Source organism: Balaenoptera acutorostrata, unplaced genomic scaffold (assembly GCF_949987535.1).
Source record: "Balaenoptera acutorostrata unplaced genomic scaffold, mBalAcu1.1 scaffold_371, whole genome shotgun sequence".
NCBI lineage: Eukaryota > Metazoa > Chordata > Mammalia > Artiodactyla > Balaenopteridae > Balaenoptera > Balaenoptera acutorostrata.
Window position 1 is genome coordinate 73658 of NW_026645621.1, and position 26995 is coordinate 100652.

The following is a 26995-nucleotide window of genomic DNA, read 5'->3' on the forward strand; positions in this document are numbered from 1 at the left end:
TCTGGTGCCAAATGAAGATTCTTAGGAGTGATTATTAATTATGAAGGGCACAGTTGTGGTACTGTCACTGATGATAATAATAATGGATTTTTGGCCTAGAGTTTTGACCTACTTCACCAGTGTTTTACCGTTGACTGCCCCTCTATGCTGCTTCCAAAAGTGATAGTGTGTGATAAGATTTTTACTTTCACTTATAAAGTTTGTTTTCTTTTTTAAGTGAGTCCTGTTCTTCCTTTTTCTTTCACCAGAAATGAAATCCCAGGTAAGTACAAGTACTCAAATATTTGATCAGTAAGTCACAGTTATCTCCAGTACATTAAATAACTTTCATCAAAAAACATGTTATAGGTAAAAAGCTCTGGAGGACCTGCTATGTATATGATTATTATGTTTCAGACCTTCTAGGGTGTTATATATAATAACTTGTCTTCTGGACGTGGTCTTGAAGTCTTTATGGATTCAGCCTCAGTAGTAGCGAACTGCACTGCTACTTGGTTTGGAGTATAAATTAGACTTTAGCCCTCCTGGAGGTTGAGTTTTTGGTATTAAAAACCATAGGAATGGAAAAAAAAAACCCATAGGAATGAAATTATTGTATTTCAACAAAGGATTGAGGGCTTGAGGCTTAAACAAGCCAACATATGAATATATGTTTTTATCTTGCTGTACTGCACATATGCTGTCTAGTAACAGATATTTTGTCTGCTAGTAGTGTTCTAGATTCTGTCTTTCCCAAGCGCTGAGGCAGTGCATCTATTCTGTAGTTGCAGCTGATGCCTGAATGTATCCTAGCTGACAAATGATTGATTAATAAGAACTTGAATTTCGGAAAGATTTGTACTGTTAACCAAAATCTGAACAAGGAGTCTCAAATGTAATTCTTAGCCAGAATTACATGTTAATGAACGATTTAACAGTGTAAATCAAGGAACATCAGTGTAGGGATTTCTTTTAATTTATTTTTTACCTGCTTGAAAGAATCAGTTAAAGGTTGCCAGCTTGGTTGCAGATGAACGGACGTTTGAAGTTCACCACACTACTTCATGTGGAATAGGAGAATAGACTTCCAGCGCCCTCAAGGCTGTGACCTTGCAGCCATTTTACATAGCACAGCATCCCCCTAGAGGGATGAACCTTTCCCTGCCCGAAAAGTAGCCGCTCTTGTTGAAGCTTTGCTTTTTGTAACAGGCTTTTGTTTCCAGGTGACATATCTGTGGAAGACTTAATTCTGAATAGAGATATAGATATTACTGGAAACTAATTGTTTTTTTCTATTATACTCTGCTTTATCAAAAAAGTAAAACATTTACATTGTGCTACAGAAATTCAGATGTTGTCTTGCAATCTTTAAACAATAAATGAATGATTTGCCCTTAAAAACAAAAAACAAAAACCAAAAAAACTTCATTGTGATTTTGTTTGGGATTATTTTAATCCTGTAAATTAAATGGGAAAGAAGTTAAATCTTTATTATATTGCCTTTTAGCCAGAAACTTGATAGATAGATAGATAAATCCATTTATCTTCATATCTCATTTTTAACTCTAATAAAAGTGTAACCGTTTTCTTCAAATAATATGTTAATATATTTTGTGAAGGTCATTTCCAAATATTTTATATTTACATTCTTCTTTCTGATGTTTCTTAGATATTCTTTGCTACTCTTTCTCTGACTTTTTTTGGTATAATAGTAATATATGTTTCTGGTAGAAAAAAATGAGAAGAAATCAAGAGAAAACAACCTAAATATAATTCTAATAGTCAACACCCAGATTCCAATACAGTTAACTTTTTGGTGTACTCACTAAATGCTTTTTATATTCTTATGTATGTGTATTTTTATATTTCTTATGTAAATGAGATATCATACTGTTCTGTAACTTCTTTCATCTACTGTACAAGGAACATCTCATGTCAGTGTATGCACTTCATTGCTGGATGCTATTCTGTTATACAGATGTACCTTAATTTATTTAACCAGACCTTTACTGGGGACCTTTGTTCTTGTTTCTAACTTTCCAGCATGAAATCATTCTGTGATAAAGCTCTTTTTACCTCCTCAATTCCAAAGAGCCTTGACATTTTATTAAGTATCGGATATATACAAAAGAATATTTATAAAATAAATGTTTAAGGACAAAAAAAGTAACAAGGACATGCACCTTGTGCACCTACTGTCCCATTTAAGACATAGAACATTTAAGCCCCTATGTGTCCCTCTCCAATCCCATCCTTCCTAATCATTCTATATATACATCTGTTTGTGTATGTATATATACATATATATGTATGTATATATGATTTTTGCATGCTTTTGAACTTCATATAATTGGAATTTACCATATGGGTCTTTCTGGGACATACTTTTTCCACTTAATAACATGTTCCTGAGATGCATCCACGTTGTTGCAAATAACTACAGTTTATTCATGTTTATTTCTGTATAGTATTCAATTATATGAATATACCAGAATTTTACTGCATTCTACTGTTGGTGAATATCTTGGTTATATCTAGTTTTTGCTCTTACAGATATGCTACTATGAACATCTTGTACCTACCGCCCACTACATGTGTACAAGAGTTTCTCTAGGCCAAACATCAGAGAGTAGAATTGCTGAGTCAAAAGGCATGCATACCTTCAACCTAATAGATAATGCAAATTATCTTCCAAAATGGTTGAAATAAATTGACTCTCCCACAAACACTGTATAAGAATTCAGTGGTTCCACATCTCTAATTCTTGGTATTCCACATTGAAAAATTTTTGTCAAGCTGATGAGATTGAAATAATATGCCACTGTGGCTTTAATTTGCATTTCCCTGATTACAAATGAAGTTGAACATATTTTCATATGTTATTTTACCATTTGTGTTCTCTCTTCAGTGATATGCCCAGTCAAATCTTTTTCCCCTTTAAAATAAATTAGGTTGTAGTTTTCTGAATGGCTTATAGTTTTTATATGGTCTGGATACTAACCCTTTGTCATATGGGTATAGCAAATACCCTCTCCCAGTGTGTGACTCATCTTTTCACTTCTGTTATGGTATATCTTGATGAACAGAAGTTCTTCATTTTAATGTAATTGACTTTAATACTAATTTACTTTATTCCCTGTGTTTTTCTGTCTCGCTTCAGAGATTCTTCTCATCCGTTAATTGAAAAGGGCATTTTCTTTTATTACTTTCAAAAAGTTTAAAAACTCTACCTAATTTTGAGTCTTTTAGACACCTAGAACTGATTTTTGGCATGTGGTGTGGGGTAGGGGTTCAGATACCTTCTTTTCTATATGAATACCCAGTTGTCTCAGCATCAGTTATTTAAAGCTCATACTTTCTCAACTGATTTTCAGTGTCCGTTCTGATACACTTGAGAATCAACTTGCCAAGTTCCACTATCCATTCCTCAATGCCCACCAGTCAAAATAAATACTTTGTTGGGATTTTAAATGTAATAAAAGAAATCTATGGATCAATTGGAAAAGCAATGACAACTTTATAATATTGAATTTTCCTACCCATAAACATAGTATCTCTTTCCATTTATTTAAATTTCCTTTGATTTCTCTCAGTCATTTTATGATTTTCTGTATATGGGTCTTACTCATATTTTGTTAAATCTCTTCCTAGGTAATTAATATTTTTGATACTACTGTAAATGGCATCTGTCTTTATTACACGTTCTAATTTTTTGTTGCTGGTATATAGAAATGCATTTTTAAAATATTGACCTTATAAGTATCAACTTTACTAAAAAAAATCTTAATTCTATTTTTATGTATAGGAAAATTTTTAAAGTGGGGGGAAGGGAAGAAGGAAACGGACCAGAAAAAGAATTTAAGCCAGAAACCAACAAAGCACTGATAGTTCCAAACATGTCAGACACTAAAATGACTGATATAGGCTCAAGTGGTTTATAAAACCTATAAAAAGACTACACCAGCAAAGTCCCCAACTTTAATATGTATTTTTATGTATATGTAAAAATCTTATCTCCTGCAGATGACTCCCTAGTTTCTGCTCTCTAATCATTATAAACTGTATATAAATTTTATACTATCTGATATTTCCAACACCTGATTGACTTTTTGTGGGTGATGTGAGTTGCTTGTTATTTTGTTGGGTCTCGCTCATGATGCTTTTCTTTTCTAATTGTGAATTCATATTTCTATGGGAATTCTTTGAAGCCTAGATAGAAGGGAGTTCATTTAAAAAGGATTTGCATGTGTTTCTGCCAGATGCTCATGGGTACTACTGAAGGAGGGCCACTTTAAACTAAATTCTCAGCTTGAAGGTTTTCCAGACCACCCAGGTAGTGCAACTCTGGCAACAAAACTCACACGTGAGGGCTAGCTTGTACTTAGAAACTTTCAGGAAAGATTTTTCTTCTCCTTTACCAGCGCCAAATTTTAACATAAGCAAATGTCCTTGTTGTCTGCAATGGGGGCAATTTTATTTCTAGTATACCCTTTCGAGCTTTATGTAGGATTGTCTTTTATGCTGCCCTCTTTGGGCTGGACCTAGGCTTTGTCAACTATCATCCATATTTCACAAGGCTGTGAACACTGGATCTCAAGATCCCCTGATTTGTCAAAAGTCCTCAGTGCAAAGGCCATTAGCAGTGCCTGGGTCATCTCACTTGGGCCTTGCTTTGAATTCCTTTTGGCCTTACTTTATTAGCAGGTCCCTGATGCATTTAAAAATATATATATTTCTATATTTTATTCATTGTTTTTAGTTATTCTCAATGGGAAGTTTGTTAAGGGCATGTAGTTTGCTAAGCACCCCCCACCTCACTTCAGCTACACCTTCTCATATCCTAGATCTTTCATTTCCAATATCTATTTCACCTCCTAAATCTCAATTTCAAATATCTTCTCTATGGCCATCATCTCCTATCTTTGGGTGCCTCTAATTTACCAGTCCCACCTTAACAATTCTCCAGCCCTATTAGGACTCCCAATTCAATCACCCCCAAATATTCACTGGCCCTTTACTCAGGTTCTTCCTCATCCACATTAGAGTCTACGCTGGGTCTCTGTGTTGCAAAATACAATAAAAATAGTGCCTTCTGTACTTGTGCCATGCTATGGTACTGACTTTGTGTTTCATCATCATAATCACTCCTTTATACACACCCTCCATGTCTTTTTTTTTTTTTAAGTTTCATTAGGTCCCATTTGTTTATTTTTGTTTTTCTTTCCATTTCTCTAGGAGGTGGATCAAAAAATATCTTGCTGTAATTTATGTCAAAGAGTGTTCTTCCTATGTTTTCCTCTAAGAGTTTTATAGTGTCCAGTCTTACATTTAGTTCTCGAAGCCATTTTGAGTTTATTTTTGTGTATCGTGTTAGGGAGTATTCTAATTTCATTCTTTTCCATGTAGCTGTCCAGTTTTCCCAGCACCACTTATTGAAGAGACTGTCTTTTCTCCATTGTATATCTTTGCCTCTTTTGTCATAGATTAGTTGACCATAGGTGCGTGGGTTTATCTCTGGGCTTTCTATCTTGTTCCATTGATCTATGTTTCTGTTTTTGTGCCAGTACCATATTGTCTTGATTACTGTAGTGTTGTAGTATAGTCTGAAGTCAGGGAGTCTGATTCCTCCAGCTCCGTTTTTTTCCCTCAAGACTGCTTTGGCTATTCGGGGTCTTTTGTGTCTCCATACAAATTTTAAGATGATTTGTTCTAGCTCCGTAAAAAATGCCATTGGTAATTTGATAGGGATTGCATTGAATCTGTAGATTGCTTTGGGTAGTAGAGTCATTTTCACAATGTTGATTCTTCCAATCCAAGAACATGGTATATCTCTCCATCTGTTGGTATCATCTTTAATTTCTTTCATCAGTGTCTTATAGTTTTCTGCATACAGGTCTTTTGTCTCCCTAGGTAGGTGTATTCCTAAGTATTTTATTCTTTTTGTTGCAATGGTAAATGGGAGTGTTTCCATAATTTCTCTTTCAGATTTTTCATCATCAGTGTATAGGAATGCAAGAGATTTCTGTGCATTAATTTTGTATCCTGCAACTTTACCATATTCATTAATTAGCTCTAGCAGTTTTCTGGTGGCAGTTTTAGGATTCTCTATGTATAGTATCATGTCATCTGCAAACAGTGACAGTTTTACTTCTTTTCCAATTTGTATTCGTTTTATTTCTTTTTCTTCTCTGATTGCCGTGGCTAGGACTTCCAGAACTATGTTGAATAATAGTGGTGAGAGTGGACATCCTTGTCTCGTTCCTGATCTTAGAGGAAATGCTTTCAGTTTTTCACCATTGAGAATGATGTTTGCTGTGGGTTTGTCATATATGGCCTTTATTATGTTGAGGTAGGTTCCCTCTATGCCCACTTTCTGGAGAGTTTTTATCATAAATCGGTGTTGAATTTTGTCAAAAGCTTTTTCTGCATCTATTGAGATGATCATATGGTTTTTCTTCTTCAACTTGTTAATATGGTGTATCACATTTTGCGTATATTGAAGAATCCTTGCATCCCTGGGATAAATCCCACTTGATCGTGGTGTATGATCCTTTTAATGTGTTGTTGGATTCTGTTTGCTAGTATTTTGTTGAGGATTTTTGCATCTATATTCATCAGTGCTATTGGTCTGTAATTTTCTTTTTTTGTAGTGTCTTTGTCTGGTTTTGGGATCAGGGTGATGGTGGCCTCATAGAATGAGTTTGGGAGTGTTCCTTCCTCTGCGATTTTTTGGAAGAGTTTGAGGAGGAGAGGTGTTAACTCTTCTCTAAATGTTTGATAGAATTCACCTGTGAAGCCATCTGGTCCTGGACTTTTGTTTGTTGGAAGATTTTTAATCATAGTTTCAATTTCATTACTTGTGATTGGTCTGTTCATATTTTCTGTTTCTTCCTGGTTCAGTCTTGGAAGGTTATACCTTTGTAAGAATTTGTCCATTTCTTCCAGGTTGTCCATTTTATTGGCATAAAGTTGATTGTAGTAGTTTCTTAGGATGCTTTGTATTTCTGCAGTGTCTGTTGTAACTTCTCCTTTTTCATTTCTGATTTTATTGATTTGAGTCCTCTCCCTCTTTTTCTTGATGAGTCTGGCTAATGGCTTATCAATTTTGTTTATCTTCTCAAAGAACCAACTTTTAGTTTTATTGATCTTTGCTATTGTTTTCTTTGTTTCTATTTCATTTATTTCCGCTCTGATCTTTATGATTTCTTTCCTTCTGCTAACTTTGGGTTTTGTTTGTTCTTCTTTCTCTAGTTTCTTTAGGTGTAAGGTTAGATTGTTTACTTGAGATTTTTCTTGTTTCTTTTGTTAGGCTTGTATAGCTATAAACTTCCCTCTTAGAACTGCTTTTGCTGCATCCCATAGGTTTTGGGTCGTCATGTTTTCGTTGGCATTTGCCTCTAGGTATTTTTTGATTTCTTCTTTGATTTCTTCAGTGATGTCTTGGTTATTTAGTTACGTATTATTTAGCCTCCATGTCTTTGTGTGTTTTACGTTTTTTTCCCTGTAATTCATTTCTAATCTCATAGCATTGTGGTCAGAAAAGATGTTTGATATGATTTCAATTTTCTTAAATTTACTGAGGCTTCATTTGTGACCCAAGATGTGATCTATCCTGGAGAATGTTCCGTGTGCACTTGAGAAGAATGTGTAATCTGCTGTTTTTGGATGGAATGTCCTATAAATATCAATTAAATCTATCTGGTCTATTGTGTCATTTAAAGCTTCTGTTTCCTTATTTATTTTCATTTTGGATGATCTGTCCATTGGTGTAAGTGAGGTGTTAAAGTCCCCCACTATTGGGTTCCCTGGTGGCACAGTGGTTGGGAGTCCGCCTGCCAATGCAGGGGACACGGGTTCGTGTCCCGGTCCGGGAAGATCCCACATGCCGCAGAGCGGCTAGGCCCGTGAGCCACAACTACTGAGCCTGCGCGTCTGGAGCCTGTGCTCTGCAATGGGAGAGGCCGCGACAGTGAGAGGCCCGCGCACCGCGATGAAGAGTGGCCCCCGCTCGCCGCAACTGGAGAAAGCCCTCGCATAGAAACGAAGACCCAACACAGCCAAAATAAATAAATAAATAAATATATTTAAAGTCCCCCACTATGATTGTGTTACTGTCAATTTCCTCTTTTATAGCTGTTAGCAGTCGCCTTATGTACTGAGGTGCTCCTATGTTGGGTGCATATATATTTATAATTGTTATATCTTCTTCTTGGATTGATCCCTTGATCATTATGTAGTGTCCTTCCTTGTCTCTTGTAACATTCTTTATTTTAAAGTCTATTTTATCTGATATGAGTATAGCTACTCCAGCTTTCTTTTAATTTCCATTTGCATGGAATATCTTTTTCCATCCCCTCACTTTCAGTCTGTATGTGTCCCTAGGTCTGAAGTGGGTCTCTTGTAGACAGCATATATATGGGTTTGTTTTTGTATCCATTCAGCAAGCCTGTGTCTTTTGGTTGGAGCATTTAATCCATTCACGTTTATGGTAATTATTGATATGTATATTCCTATGACCATTTTCTTAATTGTTTTGGGTTTGTTTTTGTAGGTCCTTTTCTTCTCTTGTGTTTCCCACTTAGAGAAGTTCCTTTAGCACTTGTTGTAGAGCTGGTTTGGTGGTGCTGAATTCTCTTAGCTTTTGCTTGTCTGTAAAGCTTTTGATTTCTCCATCGAATCTGAATGAGATCCTTGCCGGGTAGAGTAATGTTGGTTGTAGGTTCTTCCCTTTCATCACTTTAAGTATATCATGCCACTCCCTTCTGGCTTGTAGAGTTTCTGCTGAGAAATCAGCTGTTAACCTTATGGGAGTTCCCTTGTATGTTATTTGTCGTTTTTCCCTTGCTGCTTTCAATAATTTTTCTTTGTCTTTAATTTTTGCCACTTTGATTACTATGTGTCTCGGCGTGTTTCTCCTTGGGATTATCCTGTATGGGACTCTCTGCGCTTCCTGAACTTGGGTGGCTATTTCCTTTCCCATTGTAGGGAAGTTTTCGACTATAATCTGTTCAAATATTTTCTCTGGTCTTTTCTCTCTCTCTTCTCCTTCTGGGACCCCTATAATGCGAATGTTGTTGCTTTTAATGTTGTCCCAGAGGTCTCTTAGGCTGTCTTCATTTCTTTTCATTCTTTTTTCTTCATTCTGTTCCGCAGCAGTGAATTCCACCATTCTGTCTTCCAGGTCACTTATCCGTTCTTCTGCTTCAGTTATTCTGCTATTGATTCCTTCTAGTGTAGTTTTCATTTCAGTTATTGTATTGGTCATCTCTGTTTGTTTGTTCTTTAATTCTTCTAGGTCTTTGTTAAACATTTCTTGCATCTTCTCGGTCTTTGTCTCCATTCTTATTCCGAGGTCCTGGATCATCTTCATTATCATTATTCTGAATTCTTTTTTGGAAGGTTGCCTATCTCCACTTCATTGAGTTGTTTTTCTGGGGTTTTTTCTTGTTCCTTCATCTGGTATATAGCCCTCTGCCTTTTCATCTTGTCTATCTTTCTGTAAATGTGGTTTTTGTTCCACAGGCTGCAGGATTGTTGTTTTTCTTGCTTCTGCTGTCTGCCCTCTCACCCTCCATGTCTTTTTTTTTTTTTTTTCTTCCTGCTTCTCTCATCTGATCTGGCACAGTTATTGATTAAACCCACATTTATCTGCCTACTCTGTACCTAGTTCTGGAGGAAAACAAGCAACTAGGCTAACTGGTTTCCTTCTAAATTTATGTGGCTTCAGGATGTAGAGAAATCCTTCTGTATTCCTCTAGTCAGTTCTCTCCACCACCTTTCAAAGCAGCTTCTCTCTGCAAATCCCCAGCCTTCCCTGACCCCAGCCCCTTTTCTCAGTTGATGGCTTCCCTTATTCCATGGAGACATCCTCATCCACTCACTACCAATCTCCCTGCACGTTTAATAGATGCTCATCTTTTCCTCTTGTGACTTCAGATGAACTCTCCATGTTCACATCTAGGGCCATCCTTTCCACTTGTGCACAGGATCCCACCCCCTTTTTCTCCCCTCCACCCCTATCAGTGGTTTTCTGTCATTCTGACTCTCCTCCTGCTCTGAGAATGAACACATCCTGTCAGATTTTTTTTTTTTCTTAACATAAGAGACAACTTCTTCTGTGAAGATGAAGTTGATGTACTTTCCCATATTCCTCCAGCTAAGTGAAACGAACACCCTTGGACATTACATATAAAAGAAACATAAGAAGGCTGAAAGGTAGAGAGAGGAAGGCAGATCAGCTAGGGACTTTGAGACCTGAGGAATGACACATGGCTAGTTCCTACCTTGTTTGTTTGTTTACCTCATATATCCCAGACTTGGAGCTGAAGAAGCTAGCAACCTGCAAGCGCCAACAGGCACAGACAAAAAAAAAAAAAAAAAACCTTCAACCAAAGCGTGCTCTGCTTAGCCAGAGAACCAGGAATAGGTCAGCCTAGTGAAATAGAAAACTTTTAGAATTATCTAAGCAGCTCTACTCCAGCCAAAAACCACAGAAAAAAAACAAAACAAAACTGTGGCCCCACTCCCACCCATGCCAGCCAAGTCCTAGAGGGGAGACTAGACTTCAGCCTTCCGCTAGGCTGTACCAAGGCACCCCAACACACCTGCCAAGGTGGTGGCAGAGAAGGATACATAGGGAGCTGGGATTTTCATCCCCACCAGGCATGAATGATACACACTCTCCTCCCTCCCCTCTCCACAGTACCAGTGGAGACCACACGGGGAGCCTGGACTTCCACCCCCACTGGCAGTAACAAGGCCTCTCTTCCCATCCCAGATGGGGTACTGCCAGAGAAGGCCTAGGGGAGCTTCAGGGCTTTTGCCACCAACCGGCAGTAACGAGGCACTTCTGCCCCTCCCATCCAGGAAGGCATCTGTGAAGGCCTCGTGAGAAGCTGGCACTCCCACACCTGCCCAGCAGTAATGAGGAGCTCACAGCTGTAAGAGAGCATAGACTTTGCCTTCTAGGTCACTGTGTAACCCCAGTGCCTGGAATGACAGGGCTAGTTGCATGATCTCGCGCAAATCACTCATCCCTTCTGTGTCACAATTTGTTCCTGTGTAAAATGAGAATGAAAATAATAGCATCTACCTGTAGGTTGCTGTGAGGATTAAATGAGTCCATACATATAAAGCTCCTAGAATAGAAAGTGTTAGCCATTGCTGCTCCTGCTGGCTTTGTCATTATTCATTCCTTACTGATTTATGTGCCTCTTAAAATATAGCTTTAGCCGTATCCCAGGAGTTTTGATTTGTAGTGTTTTCATTATTTTTATTTTCTAAATATTCTATGATTGCAATCATATTTCCCCTTTTATGCCCAAGAGATATACAGAAGGGTATTTTTGAATTTCCAAGTGGGTGGGAAATTTTTGTTTAAATGTTCCTAATTTATAGTTTTATTGCTCTGTGGTCAGAGAATGTCTGTGCACTTTGTGCTTTAGGAGATTTGTTGATGTTTTCTTTATAGTCTAGTACATGATCTATTTTAAAAAATAAGTTCTTCAATTAAAATAGTTTTTCCCCTTTTCCTCATTGTGAAGGATACATCTTATCCCTAGCATAAAAGCTGGAAACATACTTTCCAACACACCAAACTAGACATTTAAATGAAATAAAAGCTTCAATCATGTTGAGTTAACATGCTTTATTCCCATTCAATTTGCAGTAAGCACAGATTGCAAAGTTCCCCAAGGGAGAGAAATGGGAGCAGGCATACTCAGACTTCAGGTGTGATTTGTTAGTTGTTCTGCTGCTGCCTCTTTTCTCCCTCTAATTTTTTCTTGTAAAGAAGGCATTTAATTCTAGTTGTAGCAGATTGTCATTTCCATAAGTGGCCACAGCAATATTTCTGACCCCACACGCTGTTCCAGGACCTTGCCACTTCCCGTCAAGAGGTGAAGTCTATTCCCTTCCCCTTGAACTGGGGTAGAACTTTATGACTGCCCCAACAAAAAGAGGATGGGGTGGATGTCATGTTGCATGCCTTCCCAGCTGGGTCATAAATGGCAATAGAGCCTCTGCCTGACTGTCTCGTGATGCCCACTCTTGGAAGCCAGTCACCATGTTGTGAGGAAGCTCAGGCTACATAGAGAGGCTGCTTGTAGGTGCTGAGGTCCCAGCAATAGCCACCATCAGTCAGCAGACGTGTGAGTGAGTGAGTGAGTGAGTCTTCAGGGGATCTTAGCCCCAAGTCATCTCCACAGCCCCTGTCTGAATTGTGACCCACAGACCCAATAAGCATTATAAACAGTTGTTTTACCTCATTGATTTGTAGGGTAATTTGGTCCTCAGCTATAGTAACCATATCTCTAAGGATACAGTGACCCCAGCTAATCAGAAAATTCCAACTAGAAGGTGGGTGTTATAATGAGAAAAACATTAGACTAGGACCTGGGAGACCTAGGTCATAGGCTGGATTAACTCATAATTGACCTTAGGACCTTGAACATATCATGTAACCTTTCTGAGTCCTAACATTTGAACCTTTTAGGCCCCTTCAAGTTCTACCATTAATTAAGGCCTTGATAGAGAACAATATGAAAAGGTTTCATATTGGAAATACTCGATCTCTTGAGTGACTGCATATCTATATGTAATCAATGACATTCTTGGTTTTACAGTTAACTCTCTCAGGGAAATCTTATTTCCCTCCTTTCCAAACTATGGGAAAATTTTTCCAAAGTATTGACAGCAGAGAATAGGGTCATTTTTTATCAACCCAATTTTAGCATAAAATAAATTAGAAAGCTGGCTGGCCTTTGCTGCAAAACGTGGGCTCCCGAGTCTCAGTTCATGGTAATATAGTAACCACTGCTTAGATTCTCGACTTTTATATTGTTCAGTCATCTTTGCCTGCTATTTTGGGTGTTCTTTGTTAGTTACCCGGTGACTTGCTGCCAGAATATGCTTACAGAGATTTTACTGTCTCTCTCTAGATTCAGCAGTTTGAGAACGTTAAATGTGCCTTGCAAAGCTAAATCTGCTATGGGATATATAAGGCTGGTCTCTCATCAGTTGTAATTCTCTGGTAGTTGCATTGTTAAGAGGAGTCATCTATTATTCCACATACTACATTCCAGAAGAAGCTAAAGCAAGTGTTTAATGCATGCTTTCCAGGGCACAATACTGCACAGTCCCTAGAGTGTGATGACTTGGGACAGCTGCCCCAAGTCAACATTCAGGGGACCCAGCCATGCTGGCAGCCTGTCAGTGACTCAAGCAGCACCAGCTGGGGCCCTGTAACATGCTTGTACCACACTCACAGAGAAACAGTCTTTTTTATTAAAATAAATTTATTTATTTATTATTTATTTTTGGCTGCGTGGGGTCTTCGTTGCTATGCGTGAGCTTTCTCTAGCTGTGGAGAGCGGGTGCTACTCTTCGTTGTGGTGCATGGGCTTCTCATTGTGGTGGTTTCTCTTGTTGTGGAGCCCAGGCTTTAGCCATGCAGGCTTCAGTAGTTGTGGCAAATGGGCTCAGTAGTTGTGGCACATGGGCTTAGTTGCTCTGTGGCATGTGGGATCTTCCCAGACTAGCGCTCAAACCCGTGTCCCCTGCATTGGTAGGCGGATTCTCAACAACTGCGCCACCAGGGAAGTCCTGAGAAACCCTCTTAACTTGCCTCTTTTTCCTGGAGTCACCAGAATCACCGCCTATTCCCTTTGTACCCCAGCGTTCCCACCACAGAACAAGGTTAGTAGGTTACCTTCTGATATGAATTGTATCCTCCCTGTGAAGCAGTTGTTTCCTACGTCTGTTTAGGACACTTGCATTTTGTTATTTTAATGATGTGATATCATTAAATATTACATAAATAGATGAAATATGAAGACAAAGAAAAGAGTTTTTTCTAGTGAACAAGTCAAAAGCTTCCTAAAGTGTGAGCGATATAGCTGCAAAAGATTGTGGGAAAACTCTAGAAGAATTCTGCACTCAGATCGCTTCCCCTTTATCTATAAGTTTTCATTCTCCTTTAAAGACACCCATACTTTAAATCTCAGTTAATGTTATGGGTGTTCTTTATTCAAGAGTGATGCCTTGTGCTCAAAAGCCTTGCTCCTGTGTCAAAAGATTGGGCAACTTGTATATGCTTGTTTTCAGTTAAACAAAATGTTTTTGGAAATTTTCATTTTTTGACTTGTTACTTTAACCTACTTTTTAACAGAGCAACACATGCTCCTGAGGAATAAGGTGGCTTGAACTGTACATAAATTCAGCTCATCTCTACTTTCTGTTTCATCACAACAAATAAAGAACTGTGCAGACTGCCCTTTCCTGCTGCCAAACTACAAACTGCCACTTTGTGATTTTGTTTTCACATCAAGGATACTCTTCAGCTTTAGCCAGATCTCTCCAGGCCATTTCCCCCTCACTTTCCAGATTAATTCTAGAGGAGTGTGATCTATTCCAGCCCCCACAAACCTCACTGGGATGGTTCTAAGTTCATGTACACAGGGAATCCTCTGCTATTTACCCCAATCTCAAAAGCTCCCCTACCCCTTGCCCCAGGCAATTCCCTAGTACAGCACCTGGGTCCTTCTCTTCTTTGCTTCAACCAGTGTTTATTGGGCACCTACCACATGTCAGGCTCAGCACCAGGTACTAGGTGTGCTGTAGTGAATAAAATGTGTTTACTTTATATTGTCAACAACAGAACTGTAGTATGCGTAGAAGAGCAGTAGCTATGTCTTTTTGTCTTTTTTTTTTAATTGATAAATTTGTAAACGAATGAAGGAGAATTTCTGTAGCACTTTTGACTTGGGAAATTGTTAGTGTATGTCATTATGTATGCATTTATATATGGTCTGTATTTATTTGCATTTCTGTGGAAATTAAAAGGGCATGTAATACTTTAGTTTAAACCAGGGGCTAACAAACTTTTTCTGTAAGGGGGTCAGAGAGTAGATATTTTTGGTTTTGTGTCACAGGGTGTCTTTCACAAGTACTAAAGTAAGTAAGCTGTTACAGCATAAAAACAGTCATCGATAATACATACATGAATGGGAGTGGCTGGGTTCCAATACAATTTTATTTATAAAAACAGGCAGTAGCCCTAGTTTGCTGACCCCTGGAATCTATTAAAATACCTTACTGCTTCTCCTACTAGCAATTAAACTTGCTTAAGCCTCTTCCCTTTAAAAAAAAAAAAAAATCCAAGTCCCACATCACTGCAAGAAGTTGTCTTGGACACACCATCTCTACCTCCCCACCTCTCATTCACCTCCAGTGCTAGACAGTCTGACCTCTGTGCTCACCGCCCACTGAAATTGCTCTTATCGAGGTCACCAACAATCTCTGTGCTGCTAAATCCCTGAGAGTCTCCAGTCCTCTCTTTCTTACTCACTCTCTCCGCAGCTTAGAACACAGCCGGCCACTCCCTCCTCCTGGAAACACTCTCTGCTCTTAGCTTCCGAAACCTCACAGGATTCGTTTTCCTTGTACAATAGTAGCCACTCTTTCTGCCATCAAAGGCTCCTTTTCCTCTTGACAAACTCTAAATGGCAGAGTTGCTCAGGCCTCCATCCTGGGTTCTATTGTCTCTCCTTTGGGGATTCATCCACTCTTTAGCTTCAAATGATGTACTGAAAACTCCCACATTTATTTCTGCAGCCCACATCTTTCCCGCGTTCCTGCCTCACATATCCAACGGCCCTCTTGACATTTCAAATCTCTCAGGTGTCTTAAACATAAAGTGCTGAATAAATAAATGAGTTTCCCTGGTTGCCCAAGCAGAGCCCAGAGCCTAATCGCTAACCCCTCCCTTTTGCTCACCTCACGCATTCCCCACATGTAAGCCTTCTCTTTCCTGACCATCTCCTGAATCTTTCCCTGGCTCTCTATACCAAATTCCCAGACTACTACAGTTGCGTCTGGTGGTGAAATATTGAAATACTTCCATACTGGTTGCATAGAGCTGCTAGTCTAAGCCCCAGTTGTGTTGGCCTCACCCCTGGGTTCCACCTGTCTATCCAGCCTGGCCCAGCAGAGAGACGTCTGCAGACCCTGCTCAGTGCTGAAGCTACCATCCATCCTGATGAGTTAGTGCTCATGCCAAACTGATTGTTAAATAGTTTAATATGACGTCTACCTAATAGCACTGTTACTAAAATATTCTGGCACTAGGAAATTCTTTCTCACCCAGTTCACTGGAAAAGCCATCCAGCTGACCTCCCTACCTCTTCCTTCTGCTTTGTTCATTTCTAGACTCTGCATAGCAGCCAGAATGATTTGTCTAAAATACAAGTTGATTGCATCTCTCCTCTACTTAAAACCTTTAAACATGGATAACCATCAAGATAAAACCCCAACTCCCAGATCTAAATAGACATCTCTCCAAAGAAGACATGCAGATGGCCAAGAGGCATGTGAAAAGCTGTTCAGCATCACTAGTTATTAGAGAAATGCAAATCAAAACTACAATGAGCTATCACTTCACACCAGTCAGAAAGGGCATCATCAGAAAATCTACAAACAACAAATGCTGGAGACGGTGTGGAGAAAAGGGAACCCTCTTGCACTGTTGGTGGGAATGTAAATTGGTAGAGCCACTATGGAGAACAGTATGGAGGTTCCTTTAAAAACTAAAAATAGAATTACCATATGGCCCAGCAATCCCTCTACTGGGCATATACCCAGAGAAAACCATAATTCAAAAAGACACATGCACCCCAATGTTCATTGCAGCACTAGTTACAATAGCCGGGTCATGGAAGCAACCTAAATGCCCATCGACAGACTAACGGATAAAGAAGATGTGCTACATATATACAATGGGTATTACTCAGCCATAAAAAGGAATGAAACTGGGTCATTTGTAGAGACATGGATGGACCTAGAGACTGTCATACAGAGTGAAGTATGTCAGAAAGAGAAAAGCAAAGATCGTAAATTAACGCATATACGTGGAACCTAGAAAAATGGTACAGATGAACCAGTCTTCAAGGCAAAAATAGACACAGAGGTAGAGAACAAACGTATGGACACACGGGGGAAAGGGGGAGGGGGTGGTCGGATGAATTGGGAGGCTGGGATTGACATATATACACTAATAGGTATAAAATAGATAACCAATAAGAACCTGCTGTATAAAAAAAAAAAAAAATTCAAAAAAACCCCCACAAAACCCACAACTCACTAATAAGGTTCACCAGGCCCTTCATGATCTGACCCTTTTTCATCCTGCAAATCTCACCTCCTCAGAGATGTCTCCTCTGAGCCCATCTTAAGCAGATTCTTCCTGTTACTCTCTCCTCACACCCATTTGTTTTCTTCATTGTATTGATCCCAATTTGACATTAGTGTTGATTTTTAAAAATCTTTTTCTCCTACTAAACTATTAGCTCCCTGAGGGCAGATACCATGTCTATCTTTTGCACTGATAGGCCCCTGGCCCCTGAATGTTTATGTTGATAAATCTGGCCCCCCGAATCCCTTTTAGCTTTGTTTTTCACCACTTTCTCCCTTGTAATCTATAGGTTAGCTGTATGCACTCAACAAATATTCAATAATCATTTGATCACAAACTATTCTCATTTCCTTCAACATTCCTTGTAATGGAATACTTTGCCTGGAATACTTTACATCATTATGTCCTTTCCCCTGAACTCCTGTTACCTTCCAGGTATCAACACTGTCATTACACCCTCCAGGACAGAACTCTTGATACTATCATTAGTATCTAGTGCCTTCCTCACTAGATGGTAAGCTTGTAGAAGGCAAGAACCGTTTGTCATTTTTCATAGTTGCATCTAAGGCACCTTGCTCAGTACCTAGCTAATATTTAGCAGACCAATTCAGCCCTAAAGCAGACACCCCAAGTCCTGAGAGGGAGTCAGTGAATTTACATCCATTTGGGTGGCAATATACTATTTGTAAATGGGATATCTTCCCCCGAAGGTAAGGGTTTTTGCTTTCATGGGAAACATAGGAATTTTCCAATGAAAATTCACGGGAATGAATTTTCCCTTAGTGACATGCTTCTGTGATTTGCAGTGACTTCACCTGGAACTCACTGTTTGGCTTTATGGGCAGAAAGTGGTTCTTAGTGGGAAGTACAAAATATAGGTTACTAAAAAGATCTTTAGTGAGACTGGGTTTTGTAATGTCTTAGAGGACATAACAAGATAGCAGTTTCCCTTCTTTGAAATATTTTTTTTTACGTGTTCATCCTGAATTCAGTTAAAAAGACAATCTCTTTCCTCTGCTTGTTAACGGTGGTTTTCTGGTTTCATTCTTCTGGGCACATAAATATGTTATAATATAAACAAGCCAATGGTGTAATGAATTATTGCAGTCTTATTGTGCGTATGTTTTTATTACAAATCTTGGGGGGAAAAGCTATTCACGCTCTGCATTCTTAAATCATGCTAATGTGATTAGTCACTATGATCCTACTTACTCTTCATGATGGAGGCAAGATGTCTAAGCATCCAATGTACTTGTGAGGGGCCTGATTAGTGCTTGAGACCCAATCACGAGGCTGCTGATGAAGTTCACATAACATATTAAAAAGTTACTTAGGACAGAGGAGTTGATCGTTGCTTATATAAGATTGTATAACAAATAAAATAAGTGTAAATTGTCCTAATGCACATTTTTATTCTTCCATGAGAATTTCAACTGCTACCATAACCTCCGAATATATTTTGCCAGGATATGTCCAGACCACTGTTTTTGTAATCAAAGTGTGAAAGTGACAGAGTAAGCTGCTATTATTGTTCAATAGAAAAATTCACACATCCACATCACTAAACAGGTGTTTTCAAAGCCCAGACTTCAAAATAGTTCACCCATTCTAGCATTTTGATCTTGTAATCAAGCAAAATGAGAAACAGAAGAGACACATTTTGGTTGATTATTATCCTGCCAAATCAGATTGTTCCTGTTATTGTCTTACACAAACACCAAGCTCGGAGAAGTGGGGAGCAGGGAGAAAAATATGGATGTGTGTGAGAAGAGAGAAAAGATGGTTTTAGAATCTTAAATGAGTCCAATAAATTGAAGACTTGCTTAACAATCTCAGAAACGAAAGTCAGTAGAAAAAGAAGGAGTGTAACACTTTACATTCAGTTTTTTAAAAGACTTTTTTTAGGAGTAGAACCCTCTTTTCAGAAGGAATCTTATGAAGAATCACAAATATATAAAACAGATAGGAAGAATATTTTTAGTAAACATTGTATTAGTTCAGATTTATCATATTTATTCAAATTCAATGAAAAAACAAGCCTGTTTTGATGAACGCCAAAAATTAAAATTAGGGGATTAATGACAATTATCTTACGTGAGCTTCAGCAACCAATTGATTTCTGTGATTTCTTACTTCTTGCATATTATCAAGATTTTTCTTGATTACAATGATAAACTGTTGGAAATGGTAAAAAAATAGAGTTTTTAAACAAGTTGCCTTGTGATCTAAGGATACCATTCCATTTGTAAGTAACAAGGGGGAGCTTCATTTGTTCTGAGGGCTGTACCAAGAGAGTTAACCTGAAGAGGCCAGTAAGCATGTTGTTGGCTTCTTCTGTAGTAACATTTGTATGTGACACACTTGAATATGCCTTTTTAAAAAAATATATAGTTTTGTAGTAGTTAAAAATTAAGTAAAATTTGATAATGGCCATTCTGACTGGTGTGAGGTGATACCTCATTGCAGTTTTGATTTGCATTTCTCTGATGATTAGTGATGTTGAGCATCCTTTCATGTGTTTATTGGCAATCTGTATATCTTCTTGGAGAAATGTCTATTTAGGTCTTCTGCCCATATTTTGCATTGGGTTGTTTGTTTTTTGATATTGGGCTGCATGACTTGCTTGTATATTTTGGAGATTAATCTTTTGTCAGTTGCTTCATTTGCAAATATTTTCTCTCATTCTGAGGGTTGTCTTTTTGTCTTGTTTATGGTTTCCTTTGCTGTGCAAGAGCTTTGAAGTTTCATTAGGTCCCATTTGTTTATTTTTGTTTTTCTTTTCACTTCTCTAGGAGGTGGGTCAAAAGGATCTTGCTGTGATTTATTTCATTGATTGTTCTGCCTATGTTTTCCTCTAAGAGTTTTAGAGTGTCTGGCCTTACATTTTAGGTCTTTAATCCATTTTGAGTTTATTTTTGTATATGGTGTTAGGGAGTGTTCTAATTTCATACTTTTACGTGTAGCTGTCCAGTTTTCCCAGCACCACTTATTGAAGAGGCTGTCTTTTCTCTATTGTATATGCTTGCCTCCTTTATCAAAGATAAGGTGACCATATGTGCGTGGGTTTATCTCTGGGCTTGCTATCCTTTTACATTGATGTATATTTCTATTTCTGTGCCAGTACCATATTCTCTTAATTACTTATGGTCTTAATTGGAGCTTTGTAGTAGAGTCTGAAGTCAGGGCACTGATTCCGCCAGATCCGTTTTTTTTTTTTTTTTTTCTTCTCAAGATTGCTTTGGCTATTTGGGGTCTTTTGTGTCTCAATACAAATTGTGAAACTTTTTGTTCTAGTTCTGGGGAAAATGCCAGTGGTAGTTTGATAGGGATTGCATTGAATCTGTAGATTGCTTTGGGTAGTATAGTCATCTTCACAATGTTGATTCTTCCAATCCAAGAACATGGTATATCTCTCCATCTGTTTGTATCATCCTTAATTTCTTTCTTCAGTGTATTATAGTTTTCTGCATACAGGTCTTTGGTCTCCTTAGGTAGGTTTATTCCTAGGTATTTTATTCTTTTTGTTACAGTGGTAAATGGGAGTGTTTCCTTAATTTCTCTTTCAGATTTTTCATCATTAGTGTATATGAATGCAAGAGATTTCTGTGCCTTAATTTTGTATCCTTCTACTTTACCAAATTCATTGATTAGCTCTAGTAGTTTTCTGGTAGCATCTTTAGGCTTCTGTGTGTATAGTATCATGTTATCTGCAAACAGTGATAGCTTTACTTCTTTTCCGATTTGGATTCCTTTTGTTTCTTTTTCCTCTCTGATTGCTGTGGCTAAAACCTCCCAAACTATGTTGAATAATAGTAGTGAGAGTGGGCAAGCTTGCCTTGTTCCTGATCTTAGAGGAAATGGTTTCAGTTTTTCACCATTGAGAACGATATTGGCTGTGGGTTTGTCATATATGGCTTTTATTCTGTTCAGGTAGGTTCCCTCTATGCCTACTTTCTGGAGAGTTTTTTATCATAACTCGGTGTTGGATTTTGTTGAAAGCTTTTTCTGCACCTATTGAGATGACCATATGGGTTTTATCCTTCAATTTGTTAATATGGTGAATCACACGGATTGATTTGCGTATATTGAAGAATCCTTGCATTCCTGGGATAAACCCCACTTGATCATGGTGTACAATCCTTTTAATGTGCTGTTGGATTCTGTTTGCTAGTATTTTGTTGAGGTATTTTTGCATCTATGTTCATCAGTGATATTGTCCTGTAGTTTTCTTTTTTTGTTAAATCTTTATCTGAGGAATAAATCTTTATCTTTGGTATCAGGGTGATGGTGGCCTCATAGAATGAGTTGGGAGTGTTCCTCCCTCTGCTATATTTTGGAAGAGTTTGAGAAGGATAGGTGTTAACTCTTCTCTAAAAGTTTGATCAAATTCGCCTGTGAAGCCATCTGGTTCTGGGCTTTGGTTTGTTGGAAGATTTTTAATCACAGTTTCAATTTCACTACTTGTGATTGGTCTGTTCATATCTTCCATTTCTTCCTGGTTCAGTCTTGGAAGGTTATACCTTTTCTAAGAATGTGTCCATTTCTTCCAGGTTGTCCATTTTATTGGCATAGAGTTGCTCATAGTAGTCTCTTAGGATGCTTTGTATTTCTGCGGTGTCTGTTGTAACTTCTCCTTTTTCATTTCTGATTTTATTGATTTGAGTCCTCTCCCTCTTTTTCTTGATGAGTCTGGCTAATGGCTTATCAATTTTGTTTATCTTCTCAAAGAACCAGCTTTCAGTTTTATTGATCTTTGCTATTGTTTTCTTTGTTTCTATTTCACTTATTTCTTCTCTGATCTTTATGATTTCTTTCCTTCTGCTAACTTTGGGTTTTGTTTGTTCTTCTTTCTCTAGTTCCTTTAGGTGTAAAGTTAGATTGTTTACTTGAGATTTTTCTTGTTTCTTGAGGTAGGCTTGTATAGCTATAAACTTCCCTCTTAGAACTGCTTTTGCAGCATCCCATAGGTTTTGGGCCATCGTGTTTTCATTGTCATTTGTCTCTAGGTATTTTTTTATTTCCTCTTTGATTTCTTCAGTGATGTCTTGGTTATTTAGTAATGTATTGTTTAGCCTCCATGTGTTTGTTTTTTTTACGTTTTTTTTTTTTTAATTTACCTTTTTTTTTTAAATTAATTTATTTATTTATTTATTTATTTTTGGCTGTGCTGGGTCTTCGGTTCGTACGAGGGCTTTCTCTAGTTGCGGCAAGTGGGGACCACTCTTCATCGCGGTGTGCGGGCCTTTCACTATTGCGGCCCCTCCCGTTGCGGGGCACAGGCTCCAGACGCGCAGGCTCAGCAGCTGTGGCTCACGGGCCCAACTGCTCCGTGGCATGTGGGATCTTCCCAGACCAGGGCTCGAACCCGTGTCTCCTGCATTAGCAGGCAGATTCTCAACCACTGCGCCACCAGGGAAGCCCGTTTTTTTTACGTTTTTTTCCTTGTAATTCATTTCTAATCTCATAGGGTTGTGGTCAGAAAAGATGCTTGATATGATTTCAATTTTCTTAAATTTACTGAGGCTTGATTTGTGACCTAAGATGTGATCTATCTTGGAGAATGTTCCATGCACACTTGAGAAGAAAGTGTAATCTGCTGTTTTTGGATGGAATGTCCTATAAATATCAATTAAATCTATCTGGTCTATTGTGTCATTTAAAGCTTCTGTTTCCTTATTTATTTTCATTTTGGATGATCTGTCCATTGGTGTAAGTGAGGTGTTAAAGTCCCCCAGTATTATTGTGTTACTGTCGATTTCCTCTTTTATAGCTGTTAGCAGTTGCCTTATGTATTGAGGTGCTCCTATGTTGGGTGCATATATATTTATAATTGTTATATCTTCTTGGATTGATCCCTTGATCATTATGTAGTGTCCTTCCTTGTCTCTTGTAACATTCTTTATTTTAAAGTCTATTTTATCTGATATGAGTATAGCTACTCCAGCTTTCTTTTGATTTCCATTTGCATGGAATATCTTTTTCCATCCCCTCACTTTCAGTCTGTATGTGTCCCTAGGTCTGAAGTGGGTCTCTTGTAGACAGCATATATATGGGTCTTGTTTCTGTATCCATTCAACAAGCCTGTGTCTTTTGGTTGGAGCATTTAATCCGTTCACGTTTAAGGTAATTATCGATATGTATGTTCCTATGACCATTTTCTTAATTGTTTTGGGTTTGTTTTTGTAGGTCCTTTTCTTGTCTTGTGTTTCCCACTTAAAGAAGTTCCTTTAGCATTTGTTGTAGAGCTGGTTTGGTGGTGCTGAATTCTCTTAGCTTTTGCTTGTCTGTAAAGCTTTTGATTTCTCCATCAAATCTGAATGAGATCCTTGCCGGTTGGAGTAATCTTGGTTGTAGATTCTTCCCTTTCACCACTTTAAGTATATCATGCCACTTCCTTCTGGCTTGTACAGTTTCTGCTGAAAAGTCAGCTGTTAACCTTATGGGAGTTCCCTTGTATATTATTTGTCATTTTTCCCTTGCTGCTTTCAAGAATTTTTGTCTTTAATTTTTGCCAATTTGATTACTATGTGTCTCGACGTGTTTCTCCTTGGGTTCTCCTGTATGGGACTCACTGCGCTTCCTGGACTTGGGTGGCTATTTCCGTTCCCATGTTAGGGAAGTTTTTGACTATAATCTCCTCAAATATTTTCTCTGGTCCTTTCTCTCTTCTCCTTCTGAGACCCCTATAATGCAAATGTTGTTGCGTTTAATGTTGTCCCAGAGGTCTCTTAGGCTGTCTTCATTTCTTTTCATTCTTTTTTCTTTAGTCTGTTCTGCAGCAGTGAATTCCACCATTCTGTCTTCCAGGTCACTTATCCATTCTTCTGCCTCAGTTATTCTGCTATTGATTCCTTCTAGTGTATTTTTCATTTCAGTTATTTTATTGGTCATCTCTGTTTGTTTGTTCTTTAATTCTTCTAGGTCTTTGTTAAACATTTCTTGCATCTTCTCGATCTTTGCCTCCATTCTTTTACCAAGGTCCTGGATCATCTTCACTATCATTATTCTGAATTTTTTTTCTGGAAGGTTGCCTATCTCCACTTCATTGAGTTGTTTTTCTGGGGTTTTATCTTGTTCCTTCATCTGGTATATAGCCCTCTGCCTTTTTGTCTTGTCTATCTTTCTGTGAATGTGGTTTTTGTTCCACAGGCTGCAGGATTGTAGTTCTTCTTGCTTCTGCTCTCTGCCCTCTGGTGGAGGAGGCTATCTAAGAGGCTTGATGGGAGGGACTGGTGGTGGGTAGAGCTGGCTGTTGCTGTGGTGGTCAGAGCTCAGTAAAACTTTAATCCACTTGACTGTTGATGGGTGGGGCTGGGTTCCCTCCCTGCTTGTTGTTTTGCCTGAGGCAACCCAACTCTGGAGCCTACCTGGGCTCTTTGGTGGGGCTAATGACAGACTCTGGGAGGGCTCACGCCAAGGATTACTTCCTAGAACTTCTGCTGCCAGTGTCCTTGTCCCCATGGTGAGCCACAGCCACCCCCCGCCTCTGCAGGAGACCCTCCAACACTAGCAGGTAGGTCTGGTTCAGTCTCCCCGGGGTCACTGCTCCTTCCCCTGGTTCCCGATGCACACACTACTTTGTGTGTGCCCTCCAAGAGTGGAGTCTCTGTTTCCCCCAGTCCTGTCGAAGTCTTGCAATCAATTCCCACTAGGCTTCAAAGTCTGATTCTCTAGGAATTCCTCCTCCCGTTGCCGGACCCCCAGGTTGGGAAGCTTGACGTGGGGCTCAGAACCTTCACTCCAGTGGGTGGACTTCTGTGGTATAAGTGTTCTCCAGTCTGTGAGTCACCCACCCACCAGTTATGGGATTTGATTTTACTGTGATTGTGCCCCTCCTACAGCCTCATTGTAGCTTCTCCTTTGTCTTTGGATGTGGGGTATCTTTTTTGGTGAGTTCCAGTGTCTTCCTGTTGATGATTGTCCAGCAGTTATTTGTGATTCTGGTGTTCTCACAAGAGGGAGTGAGAGCACGTCCTTCTACCTTCATTGCAGTTTTTAAATTTTAGGAATTTCTGACAGTTTTACAGTTCCTTGCTGTTCACAAATAGAAACATTCAAAATATATTATCCTATCTTCCTTTTTAATGTAGAATCATTATGTTCTTTTTAATTTATTTTATTGAAGTACATTTGATTTACAATATTGTGTTAATTTCTGCTGTAAAACAAAGTGGTTCAGTTATACATATATATATTCTTTTTCATATTCTTTTCCTTATGGTTTTTTATAGGATATTGAATATATTCAATAGTTCCCTGTGTTATACAGTAGGACCTTATTGTTTATCCATTCTCTATATGATAGTTTGTATCTGCTAATCCGCAACTCCCAATCCATCTCTCCCCCACATCCACTTCCCCTTGGCAACCACAAGTCTGCAAGTCTGTTTTCTATGTCTGTGAGCCTGTTTCTGTTTCCCAGATAAGTTCATTTGTGTCATATTTTAGATTCCACATATAAGTGATATCATATGGTATTTGTCTTTCTCTTTCTGACTGACTTCACTTAGTATGATAATCTCTAGGTCCATCCATGTTGCTGCAAATGGCATTATTTCATTCCTTTTTATGGTTGAGAAGTATTCCATTGTATATATGTACCACATCTTCTTTATCCATTTGTCTGTGAATGGACATTTAGGTTACTTCCATGACTTGGCTATTGTGAATAGTGCTGCTATGATAATTGGGGTACATGTGTCTTTTTGAATTATAGTTTTGTCCAGATATATGCCCAGGAGTGGGATTACTGGATGGAATCATTATATTATTTATGCCTTCAAACTTCCATATTAGAAGCACATTAATTGCATAATACATACCCATAAAATGGCCACAATGAAAATTGCTGACGATACTAAAAGCTGTTTAAGCCATGGAGCAACTGGATCTCTCATCCACTGCTGGTGGGAGTGCAAAATAGTACAATCACTTGAGATATCAGTGCAGTATTTTCTTTTATACTATTATATCACACAACAATTGATGCAACTTTCCCACTCAAGATAGTTGCTTTTCAGGAATAAAAACTTACATTCAAAAAAAAAAAAACTTACATTCATGAAAAACTGCAGGTAGAAATGCTTCTTAGAAGCTCAATTTATAATTGCCAAAACCTGGATGGTACTCCAACATCCTTCACTGCATGAATGGATAATCAACAGGACTCGTTACTACAGTGGGATACCCCTCAAAAATAAATGGAACGTAGTTTTCTTCAAATCTAATTTCAATTTTAACAAGTGTAAATTTACTGTATGTATTGGAAAAGTTATAACATGTAAACAATAATAATATTGGATTGGCCGTATGTTCATTCTGTTTTTTCCATAAGATGGCTCTAGTAGCACTTGGTTGTCTTTAACTTCATTCGAAACAGTTTTGTTAGATTGTATTGTGACAGCTGTTATATCAGTGTCCATTCAAAAAAAACTTATCAAAATTGGTGAATTTTTGTGTAGCCATTTTAATATTAAAGATGGAAGAAAAAAGCAACATTTTCGGCATATTATGCTTTAATATTTCAAGAAAGGTAAAAAAGCAACTGAAATGCAAAAAAAAGATTTGTGCAGTGTATGGAGAAGGTGTTGTGACTGATCAAACATGTCAAAAGTGGTTTGCAAAGTTTCGTGCTGGAGATTTCTTGCTGGATGATGCTCCACGGCTGGGTAGACCTGTTGAAGTTGATAGCGATCAAATCAAGACATTAATTGAGAACAATTAATGTTATATCACGCAGGAGATAGCCGACATACTCAAAATATCCAAATTACGTGTTGAAAATCATTTGCACCAGCTTGGTTATGTTCATCACTTTGATGTTTGGGT

General features: G+C 38.4%; 1 protein-coding gene across 1 annotated transcript in view; it reads right to left on the minus strand.

The window, feature by feature from the left end:
- LOC103007546 (ELKS/Rab6-interacting/CAST family member 1-like) overlaps positions 1 to 26995 on the minus strand; it is a 231571-nt gene that overhangs the window by 61038 nt on the left and 143538 nt on the right.